The sequence below is a fragment of the Dermacentor albipictus genome, chromosome 6 (assembly GCF_038994185.2).
Source record: "Dermacentor albipictus isolate Rhodes 1998 colony chromosome 6, USDA_Dalb.pri_finalv2, whole genome shotgun sequence".
Taxonomy (NCBI): Eukaryota; Metazoa; Arthropoda; class Arachnida; order Ixodida; family Ixodidae; genus Dermacentor; species Dermacentor albipictus.
The window spans coordinates 124,976,070-124,988,212 of NC_091826.1; positions in this window are offsets into that span (position 1 = coordinate 124,976,070).

Genomic DNA, 12,143 nt, shown 5'->3' on the forward strand with positions numbered 1-12,143 from the left:
AGCTGGGCTGTAAAGGCAGTTCCTCTGTAGGTGAGGATGGGGCACTAAGTCTGAGGACAATGTGAACAATAAAGAACTGGGCCACTTCCTAGGCCATGGCACGTTGTACAGCTTTCTTCTCGACGTAGCGTGTTAGCTAGTCCGTGGCGACTATAATCCGCTTGTTTCCACTGGCTGACAAGGGAAAGGGTCCCAGAAGATCCATGCCGATTTGATGAAACTGTGCGCTAATTGCTGCGATGGGTTGAAGTAACCCTCCGCGCTTCGAAGACGGGGATTTCCTGCGTTGACACTCACGGCAGCTTTTCACGTAACACTCCACCATGGTAGAAAGTCTGGGCCAGTAGTTCGTCTGGCTCACCCTTGCAAGAGCACGTGAGAATCCCGCGTCCAGACATGGGCTCATCATGGCAGGCTAGGAGAATGTCATCACGGAGGGCGGTAGGTATGATTAATAGATACTCTTTGTCGCTGGCACTCGAGTTTTTCTTGTATAGGTCAGCCTTTCGGAGGCAGAAGGTCTAGAGACTGCGAGAAATGTGTCGTGGGATTGTAACATTCTTGCCTTCTAGGTGATCGATGAGAGGGCGTATTTCGGCATCCTCGCGCTGCCGTATGATCGGGTCCGATGCGGTGAGGGCCCCAAAGAATGCGCGGTCGTCGTTCATGTTCTTGTCGCAAGTTTTGACGGGAGCGCGCGACAACACGTCCGCATCTTCGTGTTTGCGGCCTGATTTGTAGAGGATGGTAACATCGAACTCCTGCCATTGAGAGACTCCATTCAGTAAGTAGCCCGGACAGGTCTCGTAAGTTGGCTAACCAAAACAAGGAATGGTGGTCTCTCACCACCTTGAAAGGGTGACCGTAGAGATAAGGCCGAAATTTCATGATGGCCGACACAACCACTGGAAACTCTTTCTCGGAGGTTGATTAGTTGATTTTGGCGCGTCAAAGGATGCGACTGGCGTAAGCCATCTCTCGCGGAACGCCTTCCTGATGTTACACGAGTACAGCGCCAAGACAGATGTTGCTTGCGCCGGTATGCACCTTAGTGTCAGCGTCCTCGTCAAAGTGAGCGAGGATGGGTGATTCCTGCAGGCGCTGCCTTAACTCCGTGAAAGCTGTGTTCTGCTCCACCGTCCAAATGAAGGGTGTGTCTTCCCGCGTGAATCGTATGAGTGGTTCGGCGATCCGGGAGAAATTAGTAATGCAGCGACGATAGTACGCACACAGACCGAGAAAGCGGCATACTTCTTCCTTATCATCAGGAGTCGGAAAAGCAGCAACAGCAGATGTTTTGTCTGGGTCAGGTGGGACGCCGTCGGCGTTCACGACATGCCCGAGAAACTTCAGCTCTTCGTAACCGAAGTGACACATTTCTGGCTTTAGTGTGAGATTAGCGGAGTGGAGCGCCTCAAGTACCGCCTCTAAGCGCTTCAGACAGCCGCAAATAGGACGACGTCATCGAAGTATACTAAACAACAGTGCCAATTCAGACCCGTCATAACAGTTTCCATCTTCCACGATATGCCCGCCAGCAGTACAAATTTGCGTTCCAGACCAAGGCGTGATAACTATTCTAAGTGCCGTTGCTAGTTTTCCTCACAAGATTGAGTAGTCGGCACCCGTGTCCAATAACGCACTAACGTGTCGGCCGTCGAGCACAACAGGTATGTCTAGCGAGAGTATGTGGCTGAGTTCGGCTGCTGTCATGGTTGAATCGTGCTGAATAGGTCGTGCTGGCGTCGATGAGACGTCTTCGGAAGGGTGATTATCAGTGGCCTCACCCACGAAGGTCGCTGTTCTTAGTTTGCCCGGCTAGGGCTTAGCTATCGTCCCTGCGCTACTATTGGAGGGCTTCTAGGAGCTGGGGAAGATCACCTGGGGGACGGCGAGCGCGACTGCCACCGCGGGAACAGTGGAATACTCTGCTGGTTCAGGTATTCTTCAATCTCCCTAGGCCTTTCGCAATATCTGGGCCTTGGTGAAACCGCAGCAAAACCTTACAGTCCGAGGCGGCGGTATGGCCACTCGCGGTATATGTGACGGGCTTCTCCACAGTGATAGCACAGAGGCATGCTATCCGGGTTACGCGAGACGTCAGATTTCCTTTCGAGCGGTCGCCAATCCTCGATACGTTGGATCGGTTGCACTGATGGGAGCGGTGGGACGTATGACGTGGCGTAAGACGTGGCGGGGGCGAAATGAGCTAGAGCGGGGACAGGGACTCGCCCAAAACTTCCGCATACGACGGCCACTACAACTGTGCTGTCACAGGCGGCGTATTGCTGCTTGGAACGGGACCTTGGATTGTTTGCTGCACTTCATTTCTCACGAGGGCAGAAATGGAACCCAGCATCGGCTGAGGCGGGCAGCTGAGCCGTTGAAGCTCATCACCCACCAACGAGCGGATGAGGTCTCAGAGAACGTCCACGTTTCCAAAGGCAATCGCGTCCGTCAGTGAAGCAGCGTTCGCGTGCCTGTCATACGAAGCTGAGCGACGGTCCGAAGGTGAAGTAGCGTTCAACTGCCTTTCATAAAAAACTGAGGGCTGGTGTAGCACCTTTTCCAACGTGGTGGCTTCGGTCAAGAATTCAGCCACGGTCTTCAGCGGGCTTCGAACAAGGCCAACAAATAACTGTTCTTTAAGTCCCCGCCTTAGATGGCGCAACTTCTTTTTCTCTGACATGGTTCGGTTCACGCGACGGAAGAGGTGCGTCATATCCTCGACGTACAACGTCACGCTCTCATTGGGCAGAGGAATGTGGGATTGAAGCACCCGTTCGGTTCGTTGGCGGCAGTCAGCATTGGTGTATGTCTCCAGCAAGGCACAGCGGAACTCCAGCCACGAGTTGATGAGCCCTTCTCGGTTCACGTAACAAGTGCGAGCACCATGCACCAAGCTGAAAGAGACATTTCTCAACTTCACCGCGTCACTCCAATCGTTTATTTCGGCAACGTGCTCCAACTGGGCTAACCAGTCTTCTACACACTCGAAGATATCCCCGTGGTACACTTTCGGCACTGGGAGATTCTGCAGTAGGTACTGAGTTGCTGTCATGGCCGTACCTTGCATAATGATTGGTAGAGACGTCGACGTTCCTTCCATACCGGTCCGTGAGGGCGTCGATGTTGTTGCGGAGAGATGATCGAGCTCCAGAGACCATCCTCGGATTCCAGTGCTGGCCTGGTGAACAGGTGTGTTCACTAGTATATGACTGGTACTCCTGCTACGAGGAGGGGTTTGTGGCATCAGATGAACTGTACCCTGCACCTCCACCAGTTTTGTCCCGAAAAGACAATTAAAGGTCTACCGGCGCCGGCGGGACAGAAAGTTGTATCAGATGGCGTGCAAAAAACTCAAGCTGGCATTCTCAGCCTCCACTTCTTCTTCAGCGTCCGCCTCTTGCTGAGCGCGTGTTCCAGTCACAACTTCTTTCTCAGTGCTGGCTCGTGACAACTAGCGGGAAATCGCACATTTATGTCTCATTCTGTGAACCAATGTTTCCCATTTTGCAGCTTTGAGCGCCATTAAATGGTAAATGGCAGGCTAGATGAGACTAGCGTCATACAGTAAATGGTCGAATCAAGCTATAACAGCAAAAGCGTAAAGGGGGGAGGGGGAGACACACAAAGTTACACGTATGAATTCTACTCAAGTACGCGGATCTGTCAATCATTTACAATTTGCTCAGTACACTCACAGAGGCGTTCACCTGTGTACATTGTAGCACCTATACCTATTTCCCGTGACCCGGACAGGCTGCCAATGGAAACTGATCCTGGAAACCTATCACATCCGGACTTCTCGAGTGAGGCTAGCTTAGCAGGACTTTCTGAGGCAATAGGCGTTGTTTGGGATATAATTGTTCTTAGTGAAGTTAGAAGAACTGGTAAAGTTTATGCAGTGCTGACTAAAGGCCAGGTGTTCCGCTATAGAGGTCTCTTAGATAAGAAGGAATCTGGGGTAGGCTTCCTAATCCATACGAGCATAGCGGGCAACGTTATCGAAGTCTGCAGCATTAATGAGAGGGTTACCGTAGCAGTAAGCAAATTTATTAAGATGTATAGAATAAAGGTAGTACAAGCCTACAGTCCAACACCCAGTCATGATATCCACTGTGGTTGCTCAGTGGCTATGGTGTTGGACTGCTGAGTACGAGATGGCGGGTTCAAATCCCGCCATGGTGGCCACAATTCAATGGGGGCGAAATGCAAGAACACCCGTGCACTTAGATTTAGGTGCACGTTAAATAACCCTAGGTTGTCGAAATTTCCGGAGTCCCAGACTACGGCGTGCCTCATAATCAGAAAGTGGTTTTGGTACGTAAAACTCCATAATTTTTTTTATGTATGCGGAGAACTGGGTAGTGCCGACCCCTCGAACGAATTCAGGTAGAGAACGCTTGCATATCGCTTGCCCTTTCCTTATAAATGCTTATGTATATAATAATTTCAACCGCGTCAGTGCATCGAACAGTAGTCTGCGTGCAACCCCGCCGTGGTTGTTCAGTGGCTATGGTGTTGGGCTGCTGAGCACGAGGTCGCGGGATCGAATCCCGGCCACGGCGGCCGCATTTCGATGGGGGCGAAATGCGAAAGCACCCGTGTGCTTAGATTTAGGTGCACGTTAAAGAACCCCAGGTGGTCAAAATTTCCGGAGTCCTCCACTACGGCGTGCCTCATAATCAGAAAGTGGTTTTGGCACGTAAAACCCCAAATATTATTAGTAGTCTGCGTGCTATGCAACGTAGCATAGAGGTTGTGTTTTTCATTTTGTCAATATTTTCTAAATATTGTATAAGCTTGTCTTTTTTTTTTGGGGGGGGGGGGGGGCTTTTTTGTGATTCTATAACTGTTATCCTACTGCGCAATTACCTTTCTCTGAAAAGTCTTGCTGTGAAGCCACCGCCAAGCGAAAGGGGGTTGCGGATTTGTAAGCTGTATCTGACAGGTATTTCTTCGCCTCTGCTGTCGTCATCTTTACAAAGCAGACATAAATAATTTGAATTCGCAGAAATAAAAAGTGAATTTTAGTGAGGCAAGACGCTTAAAAAACAGCCTATTTTGCAGCGGTTGCTTGTCCTATGTAGCCAAGTTTTTGCTTAGTATTAGAATGACCTTGAATATCAATAACAAATGTTTTGAGTCAGGGCTGAGCGCGTTCTGTTAACTGATCACTTGCGCTACCTTTCCTACTTTGGGTAAGCCAGTGCCGGGATGTACCGAAGATGCCTGCATCTTAGATACTAAGCTACTCTTTAGGGTATCTTGTACCTGTAACGTGAGACATCAAGCCAGACATGTTCCAGTATCTTTATTTCCGATACATGAAGGAAGGTATCGTGTGTCTTAAGGTACAAGATACTACTATCGTAATATGACCGTGCGAAGCTGTAAGCGTTGGCTGAACTTTGATTCTCAAGCTAATAATGCTACCACTAAGCCACCCGAAGAAAACCGAAGGCAGTGACAGTATTTTATCTTTTCGCCAGAGCCCTCCAACGAGGGGAGGCGATGACGTCTCCACGTCCGTATTGGTGGAGCACAGTCACGTCGGGGCGCTCGCGCCATCTCGATAAAAACAAGCGTGCGAACGTCTGCGCGCAGCCTGCCTTTCGTTTTCTTGATTCTTTTGTTTTGTCTTTAGTTCCGTAGGTTCCATGACATAGAGAAACATATGGGTAAAGAGCGGACACTCATGTAGGCTCCTGTGGCCGAGCTACTGCACTGCCTTCAGCACTCCTAGCGGCTGGTCAGATAGCCAATTTGGCTTCCGAGAATTTAGACGTCTGGTACGTTTAGCTCTATTTTGGTTTCGGTGTCAGCAACAATGCTTTCGATTCTGTTTACCTTTGGCTGCAAAAATATTCAATACGCCCTGTCTAGTGGAATGCAAGAGCTTTATTATTTCGAAAGCATATAAAGCGCCAGCGAGCAAGGACAGCAGGGAGACGACAGCACATTGCGCCTTCTGTCCTTGTTTGCTGGCGCTAAATATGCTTTCCAAATCAGTTTATCAGCGCGCCCAACAAATGGCAGTGCTGAAACTTATAAGTTCGTTCTTAGGCATGGCATAAAAATGGACGCAATAAAATTCCCGATCGCAAACCTTTTACTGGAAAAGTCGCCAAGCTTCTCGCATAAACAGCAAGACTGAATCAGCTCATGTAGACTCAAAAAATAATGCGAGCAGGGCTCTCCTCAATGCAATTAATTTGCCGTTTCTGAGTCGCTGTTCTCAGTTACGCACAACCGAAAGCAGTGGTTCAATATAAAAAAGTGTATTTTTTCTTATTTAAGTAAGGAAGTGGGCAGAAAAACACTGGATCACAGACTTGACAAAGCCACAAACTACAAGAAAAATGTTAACCATGACAAACAACGCGTCACACAACGACAAACAACGCGTCAAGTAAAATGGCACTCGCGAACAAAGCCAGGTGCATGCAGCGTTCATTTGCTGTGAGCTAAACATCATTAACAACACAACTTTAAATGCGCACTACATTGCTAGAGCCGCGCCAAATTAAACGTTTGTGTGAAGGTACGGGTGACCCACATGTAACAAGTTCTGTGCACCCACCGTAATCTTCCAAAAGTCACTCCCAAGACCTTCAGTCTTGCGAGTGACTTTTGAAATACTACGCGCTGAAAGTAATGCACATGCTCTTCAGGGAAATATAGGTGCAAAAACAAACGGGTGGCTGCACGGTAAGCGCGTACCACGGCTCAGATTCTATGCTGCGCGTGCAAAATATGCGCACACATCATAACAAACATCTTCCTAACAATGTTCTTAATGCAAGAAGCAGAAAATATATCTCTGCTGAGAAAGGAAACACCTTGCCGCATGAGAGAGGCGACGCGTTGAAAAGCGCGGTGGGGTCGCCGTAACCAGCGGCACGTGACCGGCGCAGCATCGTCTCTATGGAAACAGGATGTGTGGACGTAACGCTACAGACGCATGATAAGCTGTCTACCTGGGAGGTACAGTGGAAGTGCAAATAACTACGAGGCCTGGTGTGTGGTCAGACCCTTACTTGCTCGACACCATCTTCGACAACGGTCTGTCTCGCCGACGCCGGTACATGTTCAATAGTCTTCTCGTGGCAATATATATCAAAAGCGTATTTAAAAAGAACAAAAGCTTGGAACAGTATTGAATAATTTTTTTTCACTACGGATTACCTTCTTAATCAAGGCGCTTAGACATGTAATGCTCTCAAACTTTACAAAGAAGTCATCGCAGCTTTCATCGCGGCAGAAGCACAAAGACCAACAAAAGAAATAACAATGAAGTATGGTGTGGCAATGGTTTTTGTTATTATTGATAATATGTAGCCACAGAAACTAGCACCAGCAAGATGTGGTAAATGGAGCCATCTTCTACTTGTGCTCGAGTTTACATTAGGTACTGAACCTGTAGCGAAGCCCTTTTTTGGGGGGGCATAAACAATGCCTACAGCTAAGCTGATATCAAAATTTAACATCATGAAGTCATTCCACAATGTAGAAAAACAAAGCACTGTCGCATAGGTTACCACTTTCGACTTTCTATTGTACCATTACAGTATGTGCGTATTCATGAGTGCTTGTATTCATTGCTCGAATTCAAGTGTTTTCCTCTGATGTAAAATAATATTTCTGCTGCTTTCCACATCGGCGCTGGGCCTCTTGAATATCAGCCTCTTTCGCATTTGACGCAGTTAGAAGATCATAAATGTGTTTCGCATGTGGAAGAGTTCACAGAGAAGACCTCTCGTCAACGGCACATGAAGTAATTCGAGGTAGGAGCGAAGCCCTTAGCACTAGGTGTTGCAAAGCGATTACTATCCCACCGCTATTCCCCGGTTTAGTGTTCTCAGGCAAACTGATGTATTCTACATATTACAAGGTCAATAGAAACGTATTCTCCAGCCACGCACTGCTCACCAGAGCTACAAAGTCAACTAATGTCAAACAATTCCTGTTTTTACTTTTCATATTTTGTTTCAGAAGAGGGGACCATCATTTCTTTGTGCGTTCAGTACATTACAAGTACGTATGGACTACGAACTGAAATTTCGTAGATTGAATGAATATGGCAGTTGTTTTTTCCTTACTACCTAGCCGGGCACCTAATAAAGAACGTTATCGAGGCCGATATGTTCGATCACTCCAAATGAAAATAATTGCTCAGATTTCTTGCCCGCAGTGAAATAATACTGAAGCATAACATTGCAGAGCTGTCTTTTCCCAGTGCCTTAGGTTATCTTGTATTTCTTTGGGTATTCGCTTTGAACACTGCCTTCTTTCGATCACTTCAGTTTCCGAGTATCCTGTTAAACAGCGACCAAGCGGCAAACACCACAGTAGAAATGGTTGCTTTGGCCTTGCAACTCTCTCGCTTTTGCCGCCATCAAAGAGTAGGTGTACTTGCGTATAGGAGTTGGCAGGTAAATGGAGACGAATATTGCCATCAATCTTTCGCATTGGGCGTGTATTAGTTTTCACAGCCTGTCAGAAAGGCAGCATCCTGTTCAGGTTTGATCAAGTGTGTCTCTATACACTATTTGCTGCTACTGAATGCAGTAAGGCCCGCAGAAGCTTCTCTGCGGGGGAGTATTATGTGCATATCGCAGCTGGTGGCAAGCCACCAGGTTTGTGAACTTTGCTGCGGCATGCGGTTCATCCGGTGTGATATAGGTGTATTTGAATACTACACAAAAAGAAATTGAGATCAATGCCAACCCAAAACTTCTTCGTAGTGCAATATGCACAATACAAACGCGATCTAAACTGAGCGTAATATTTTAGGCTATATAATTATTACCCTTTTAAAACTTTGTAAAGGCCGTTTATTGTGAAACCGTGATAAACTGACTGAACTTCTCGCTGCTGCGAGATTGCTTGTTGCGTCGTAAAGTCATTCCTGCACGTGGCACTTTCGTTTTAACGCCTTCCGCACAATCAATACGCAATAGTTCCCATGGTAAATCTTAGCGCCAGAATGACTCTAGCCCCGACGATGCCTAAACGCAATTGTGTGCATTTTGCAAGTATTCCGTACCATAAACTTGCATCATAATTATATTGCCAAAGCTGTGAAATGCAGAGGGTGGCCTTTCGCCTTCGGCTGTTACACGCTGGAAAAACTCATACAAAAAACAAGCGGAACAACACGTGTTGAATTTTTTTTTGTCTGGTGCGAAATATGCAAGTAGCCCACCCTTCCAGTACAGTATTGTTCTACTATCACTCCATCTAGAGGAATGGTATTTGGAGGCTAGTGGGACTGTTTCTTTAGCGTTGCGTTCCGAAAAGAAGTGAAATTACGTGTACGCTCTCCCTTTTGAACTTTATTGGCCTGAGCAGCTCACAGGCTTTTCTTTTTCCTAGTATAGAAGAAGTGTACTTTTTTCCAACCAACGATCACCATTTTCCCCAACAGAGGGAAAGAAATGAGTGTGCCACTGTACTCACGTTCGGCGATGAACAAGCCTGTAATCCGGACATGTTGGTCTGTCAGGCTAACATCTTAAGCAGTGCTAAAGCGACAACAACAGATATAGGAAGGAGGATTAACGATCATTGTTCTTATGTATATTTTTGCTTTTTCGTGGGTACTTAGGGTCTTAGCATAGTTCGGGGGAAACATGGCAAAAATTACCACTATTTTACAAGTATATTTCTCAATGACGTGGCATGCGTTACAAAATATTTCGATTGAGAGCGGTGCCACGTAGTGCGGCCGTGTTCTCGCACAAGAGAGAGAGAGAGATGGACAAAATGACAAATTAATGGCAAGGAGGCTATAAGGGACTGAGCTACACTTGGGGAGGGGAAAATGGCGGGAAATATTAAGAGAAGAAGAGAAAGTCCAGTGTGGATATAGCCGACGTGGTAACAGATTTCTGCTTTATAACACTGACGGTCACTCATTCCGGATAACGGACGGTCCCTCAATCAGGTAGCTCTCAAAAATCGGAGGAGCGCTTTTGTGCCCTTTTGTAGCCGCGATAATCTTTTTGTGTGGGTTTTTGTCCTAATTGCTTTTCATTGTTTGAAAGGAAAAAAGAACTACAGCAATTTTATTCCCACACACAAATATAGTTACTTTAGTTAGTTAGTTAGGTTAAAGTTAGTTAGGTTAAATTTAGTTTAGTTATATTTAGTTAGGTTAGGTATGAAATGCAACACGCAATGATACGAAGCAAAGCATTGCGGTAATGTGTTATGGGTAAAGTACAAATGTAGAAAATGAGGAGGAAAAGGAAATGGGAGAAAATATAACTTGTTCGTGGGAGACAAGCCCACAACTTTCGCATTACGCGTGCATTGCACTGCTAATTCAGAAAACTGCGCTACGGGGGCGGCAATGAACTCTTCAACAATCTTCGGTATTCATGTATGCTATATAGAAATTTCGTAGTGTTAGGGAGCGGCACTCAGGGTGAGGACGGCCGGATGTGAAGAGTTCGTTTCTGTCCGACGGCGTCAGATAACACGGTAACTTAGAAGAGCAGGCACATGGCTAATAAGTCCTCACATCTTACCCATAATGATGTCGAGATATTTCAACTTTAAACACAGCCAATTAACACTGTGCTTTCTTTGTTTTCCTTGCTTGCTGTCTTCCGTGGTCATAATAGTTAAAAATCTATTTCATCGGTTCCCCTTCTACTCGTTCATACATTGCGGAGGTTGGAATAATAATTTGATGAACATATTCAGAAGCCCGGTTGCATTGCATGAATGCAACCAGAATGCATTGCCAGTGGAGTAACGTAATTTTAATGCTAGCGTTATCAGCTTCTGTACAGGATGAGCAAACTCATTCCCTGGTGATTGTTAATGTAGTCTCTTTTTGCAGCAATAAGCTCTTATTGGTCTATGAGTGATGTAACACGCAGCAAGCAGCAGGGTGCTTGGCGAACCGGCTCCCACATGATAATGTTGAATTCATCAAGGCCTATACTAGCATTTAATTGCCAAGCATCTACTCCCAGGTACACGTACAATGGACAGTACCAGCGACTCAAATGATGTACCATGTCTTCTGTCATGGTTGTGCGTTACGCTAACACTTAAAAGGGCGAATTCAGCGAACACATACAACCACCAAAGAAAGCAGGCTAACGCAGTAGCTGGACGTTCACGCACAGTGTCGCACGCGTAATAGCGAAGGCTTGGGTTCACCTATCACCTGCGTCTGGTTATGTTCCCATCCGCTTTTGTTTTCCTTCTCCTTATTATTTCTGCATATCGCTCACAAAAAAAAATCTATTAGGCTAACATTGTCTTGTGATTTCATGCGGGTCTATGTAACTGAAATCAAGCACCTTTCTTGTCTTGATTCTGCTAGCTCATCGCAGTCAGCATGCACAAGATAATTTTCCGTGACTATATTCACTTGGCTACAAACGTCAATGTAAGCAAGCAAATGAGCGTCTTTAAAACTTTATTGCAGATTACTCAAATGGCTCACAAAAAATAGCTGGCAGAAAGACTTTGAAAAAGAAAAGCGTGTCCACAATTGCGAACACAAGTTGTGAGCACATTTTACGAGCTGCTCGCACTCATTTTCATTGTCATTTTTTTTTACTGCCGCCTCAGCCGAGATATTGTAGTCTGGTTTGGCAGCAGGGTAAACCAGGATGCCGGCGGACAAACTTGGTTGATTAGGATTCCTCGCAACTTTTCGCTGAGCCTTACTTGGCTGTAGAAAACGAGCACACAATTGTGGACACCGGTAGCGAACAGGAAAATATATGGAAATGCTCGCCGCCATCATGTTTCTTTTTTTTTTCACAGCCGCATCAGCCAAGACACAGCCCTTACCTATATGAAAGATATGAAAAAGAATGTCCTGACTGAGAAATTAACGCAGGTTAAATGTTTCACAGCCTTTCGCTTAGGAGTACATGACCACAAAAGTGCCCACTAATGTGGACATTGGTAGCAAAGAGGATATTTCGTAATTAAAAATATGAGGAAGTCCAAAAAGTTCGACAGAAACAATTCAACTAGCTATCACGCGCCCCCATTGACGCGCCACCACAAGCCGAAGAGGATGAAGACGCCTTCCTTGAAATAATAAGCGGGGAAGACTTCGCTGAACAACAACGAGTAGACCCAGAGCTAAAAAGCCTCGACAACTA